Source organism: Barbus barbus (genome assembly GCF_936440315.1).
Source record: "Barbus barbus genome assembly, chromosome: 8".
Taxonomy (NCBI): Eukaryota; Metazoa; Chordata; class Actinopteri; order Cypriniformes; family Cyprinidae; genus Barbus; species Barbus barbus.
The window spans coordinates 28,754,172-28,760,171 of NC_136736.1; positions in this window are offsets into that span (position 1 = coordinate 28,754,172).

The window sequence follows — 6,000 nt, forward strand, 5'->3', positions numbered from 1 at the left end:
TTGAAATATAAATCTTTTCTAACATTATAAATATCTTTACTGTCACTTTTGATCAATTTAATCAATGCATCTTTGCTGAATAAAAGTATTAATTTCTCACCCTACTAAGTTTCCTATGTATTCCATGAACACTACCTGTGGGTGTTGGGCTGTGTTCGTCTGAGTGGAGGGAGGGGTCGTGTCCTTCAGCTAATGAAGTGTCTGATACTGCCTCTCTGTGTGTCTCCACAAGCTCCCCATTCACATGAATGTGCATCTGAAGTCACCAATTAAGGCTCATTCATTCATTCATTCAACGATTCATGTGAATACTTTAATTGGTCCATTTCCATATTCTCTCCAATTCACTTAGAGTGACCTGTTAAGTTAATGAACTTTTAGATTTTGTTGTATACAGTGATGGACTTTGATAAAGCGTGAATTCAGGATAATCAGGCCACTTTTTTCTATTCATCTCAATAAGAAATGTGACAGTTTACATGATTTCACCACGTGCTATGACACTGTATTACCATATGCATAAAACAAGGTATTATCATACTACTCATAAAAAATAATAATAGCAATACCTCCAGATCTGCTTTGGGGTGCAGGAAAAAGAAAGGTTTCAGCACTGGCGATCTAGAAAGAGAAAATTGTATACACTTAGAAAGCATATTAAAAGCAAGTAAAGTGTCTACTTTAATGTCTCAAATAAAATAAATATAAAAATATGGGTGAAATAATGCACATCATCATTCAGTGTAAAATATATATTTATGTAAAAATGAAACAACATACTTATTCTGATCTGCACTTATTAAAATATTAAAAGAAAAGGTGATCATGTCAGAGAATTTATAAGGTATTAGCTTTGCCCTAGAGTTTTGAATGTTCAACAGTTTTACTTCAGATCAAATCAAGCTAGTGTGCATACATTAGCTTATTGATTACACAGATAATGAGATGGAAGTTTAGGGGGCAAAGAAAATAACATTAGTTAAATGAAAGTGGTTGCAAAGTTTATAGCAGATTGCTGGAACCAGCTCTTAGGTAGCCAGTCTAGACAACTGGTGTAAAGTCAATGGGCTGCGTCTCTGAGTCAGACATTTAGAGATAATAAACAAGCAACCATCTGATCACTGCATGAGGACTTTCTTCTGGAGATAAGTACTGTCATCAACCAGCTTTGTCGTGCTTAAAGTTATCTCTCCACAATTTTGAAGACATTACTATTATTATATCTATAAATATGCCACCGCATGAATATCAGAAATAATCATGCATGTACAATCCAGTAAAAGTCTACTGACCTGGTATCTCAGTAATGGTGACATTGGAAAAGTCACATGTGACATCAGGCAGGGGGTAACGTTGTGGGTCTCCGATCTCATACACTAATTGCTCTGCCACGGTACCAAATGAAACCAGCACACCAGTTTTTGGAGGTTTGGACAGTGTAAATGAACCATCAGCAGAACATTCCACCACTGGGAAGCCCATGTTATCCCTGAAAATAAAATGAAATAAGGTGAGAATGTATTTGAAGTCAATTAAGTTAGTTACAGTAAAAAAAAAAAAAAAAAAAAAGTACAATAATAATAAATGAAGTGATCTTAGACTCTAGGATACAAGACATCTCAAGTGTCAAGGAGTCGAGAACATGTCTGTGTCATATTTCACCCCAAAATCAAATTAAATGGTTTCTGATTAATTTGATTTTGGGGTGAAATATGACACAGATTTCAACACTTGTTTAAAGAGAAGGAAGCCTATTTTCAGGACCATTAGGATTTTTACACATTATTTTCATGACAATTAAGCACATAATCACAATAATACATGTTCATTACTGTGAAGTAAAACAACAAAATATTTCAATTAAAGTATTTATACATAATCGTAGTTTTAAATAAATATTTTCTATTGAAGTTTCTGTTTATCAAAGGATTTTGTTTTACAATTTAGGATAAAATATTAAGCAGCACAACTGTTTTCAGTATTGATAATAATAAGAAAAGTTTCTTGAGCAGCAAACAATTTCTGAAGGGTCATGTGACACTGAAGACTGAGGTAATGATGCTAAAAAAATAAATTTTGCACCATATATGTGTGTGTGTGTGTGAGAGTGTTTGTGACATATGAGGATACAAATTTGTATAATGACATGGGTATGACATATGTATTACAAGGAGAAGGTAACTTTTCCTCATATCCCCATATTTCAAAAGGCTTATAAATCATACAGAATGAGGTTTTTTTTTGAGAAAGTAAAAATGCACAAAGTTTCTTGTATGTATTTCTTGATGATAACAGATATACTGTACAGTGTAAAAACCATTACGCCTATGGAATGTCCCCACACTTCACAAAAACAAATGTGTGTGTGTGTGTGTGTGTGTGTGTGTGTGTGCATGTTTATGTGGTTTATGAGGACACAAATTTGTATAATGACATGGGTATGACAGAGGTATTACAATATGAAGGTGGTTTATGAGGACACTGTCTATGTCCCCGTAATTCAAAAGGCTTAAAAAACATACTAAATGGTGTTTTTTTGAAAAACTAAAAATGCACAAAGTCTCCTGTGAGGGCTAAGTTTAGGTGTAGGGTTGGTGTAGGGCAATAGTACACACAGTTTGTTCAGTATAAAAACCATTACGCCTATGGAGAGTCCCCATAAACCACAAAAAACAACATGTGTGTGTGTGTGTATGTGCGTGTGTGCGCGTGTGAAATGTGCCATGAATATATCAGATTTTACGTGTTTACCAGTCAGGAACCGTGTGCCAATCTGTAAAAATTCCTCCTGTGGCCTGTGCGCCACACTCAATCAGATGACCAGCAAGGCTGCAAAAGAAAAAATCAGCTTAATGAAATTTCACAGGAATCAAAACAAGGAACAGAACTTGACAAACAACATAAATGTGGTTAACCACAAATATTCTTACACTGAATGGTCTTTCACACCATGAGACAAAAACAAATGAATCATGCGTGGCTGTCTGCCCTTATGTTCACCTCAGAGTATAGTGTACATATCTTTGTCAAGCCTCCGCTGATCTGTGTTTTCAGCAGACAAACTTGTCTGATACATTGCACCAATGTGTGTGTGTGTGTGTGTGTGTGTGCACATACATTTCAAGAGCTCAGAGTTTACAGTACCTTCCAGCAGCCAACAGGTCAAATTTTTTGCAGTCCCATGCAAACTGTCCAAAAAAGCAAAAATAAAAATGTTTACTTTTTCACATTGAATAAAGTTATATAAATGATTTATACATTCATTAGATGTATTTTGTAAGCAATAAAGTGTATGTATATAAAGTATATAAGTATATACAGTGGCGGCCAAAATTATTAGACCAGCTAAAAAATGGTTTTAAGTCAGTTATTTCTGTCTTTTGCTGTACTGTGTCAGAAAGAAATATCAGTTTACATTTCCAAACATTAATTTTGCCATTAATTGTAATAATCCAGTGAGATTTTTGTTTGCACAAGGAGTCTGACAACAGCCAGTGCTCCACACAGAGATCTGATCATCATCCAGTCTGTCTGGAATCACATGAAGAAACTGAGACAGACTTGAAGAAATCTACCTGCAAAGCTACAGTACTGTTAAAAGTTTTAGGCACTTGTGTAAAAATGCTGTAAATTGAGGATGCTGTCAAAAATAATGTCATAAATAGATTTTCTTTATCAATTAACTTCTATTAACTAAATTGAATCAATATTTAGTGTGACCATCCTTTGTGTTTAAAGCAGCTTTTGCCCTAGGTGCACTTGTGCATAGTTTTTCAGGGAGCTTTGCAGGTAGGTCTCTTGAAGCATCTTGGAGACGTGGCCACCACTGTGTTCACACACACACACACACACACATACACACACACATATATATATATATATATATATATATATATATACACAGTGCCCTCCAAAAGTACTGGAACAGTAAGGCCAATTCCTTTATTTTTTCTGTAGACTGAAAACATTTGGGTTTGACATCAAAATATGAATATGAGATGAGAGACTATCATTTCAGCTTTTATTTACAGGTATTTTCATCTGGATCTGATACACAACTTAGAAGATAGCACCTTTTGTTTGAACCCACCCATTTTTCATGTTACCAAAAGTATTGGAACAGATAGAATGATCATAGATTAAAGTGAAAAAGACTTCATATTTAGTTGCAAATCCTTTGCTTTCAATAAATGCATCAAGCCTGTGACCCATTGACATCACCAAACTTTTGCATTCTTCTTTTGTGATGCTTTTCCAGGCTTTCACCGCAGCTTTCAGTTTCACCGCAGCTTTCAGTTTTGGGGGGTTACTCCCTTCAGTCTCTTCTTTAGCAGGTAAAATGCATACTCTACAGGGTTTAAGTGTGGAGATTGACTTGGCCAGTCTAAAACCTTCCACTTCTTGCCCCTGATGAACTCCTTTGTTGCTTTGGCACTATGTTTTGGGTCATTATCTTGCTGCATGATGAAGGATCTCCCAATCAGTTTGGTTGCATCTTTCTGTAAAGTGTCAGACAAAATATTTCTGTAGACTTCTGAGTTAATTTTGCTGCTGCCATCATGTGTTACATCATTAATGAAGATTAATGAGCCTGTCCCAGAAGAAGCCATGAAAGCCCAAGCCATTACATTACTTGTGTAATGTGTACTATAATGTACACCTGTGTACACTGTGTTTCAGATGAGCTTGTATGTTTGGGATCATGAGCAGATCCTTTCTTTCTCCAAACTTTAGCCTTTCCATCACTTTGGTCCATAAAATCAGCCCATAAAACCTTGTCCCAGAATTTTTGAGGCTCGTCTCCTATTCTTCTTGCTAATGAGTGGTTTGCATCTTCTGGTGTAGCCTCTGTACTTTTGCTCATGAAGTCTTCTGCGAACAGTAGATTGTGATACCTTCACTCCTGCCCTCTGAAGATTGTTGCTGATGTCACTAACAGTTGTTTTAGGGTCTTTCTTTACAGCTGTCACAATGTTTCTGTCATCAACTGTAGATGTTTTCCTTGATCTCCCCGTTTGAGGTGTGTTACTTAGTACACCAGTGGTTTCTTTCTTCCGGAGATTCCAAATGGTTGTACTGGCTATTGCCAGTGTTTGTGCAATGGTTTGATTGATTTTTCATCTTCTCTCAGCTTCACAATTGCTCATTTTTCACCCATAGACACCTCTCTGGTTTTCATGCCGGTTACATATCTAACTAACTAAATGCAGTCTGCACGGATCTGAAACTGAGTGCAGACATTCTGTCACGGATCGCTGAGAGGAAAAGACGAGGTCAGGGTCCAAATGCAGGTGAGGTCTTTAATAAAACAAACAAAGGCCAACACGGCACAACAAACACTTCAGCACGACAGATAACAAAATGGCAAGACAAGTAATGAACCCACACCAGAGTGGTGGGAGAGGGGAGACTAAATAGTCAGTGGCAAATGGGGAACAGCTGTGGGTGTACTGAGTGTGATGATGATGCGGCAGGTGTGTGCTATGTGGCAGGTGTATGTGATATGGGAAAGAAGTCTGGGAGAACGGGAGATGGCGGCCTCCTGTGGCGCCAGGGAGAAGTGCAGGACCCGGACTCGTGACACTACCCCTCCCTAAAGGAACGGCTTCCAGACGTTCCACCAAGCGCAAAAGTCTGGAGGGAGGTGGAACCGGGGGATGGTGAAACAGGGGGAAGGATGGCGGGCCAGGTCCGTGTGAAGGCAGAGGGCCTGGAGACAGAGACCGAGCAGGAGACCGGGGCGGATTCGGAGGGTTGGACCAGGGAGACTCCAGCCGAACAGGAACCCCAGCGAACGGCCAGGGTGGGACCGGAGGGACAAACCAGGCGGGCACCGCCGCCTCGGGAGCGCTGTGAGCGGGTACCGCCGCTTCGGAAGCCTTGAGAGCGGGCACTGCCGCCTCGGGAGCTTCGTGAGTGAGCACAACTGTCTCGGGAGCTTCGTGAGCGAACGCCGCGCTCTCAGGAGGAACGTGAGTGACCACAGCTGTCTCGGGAGGA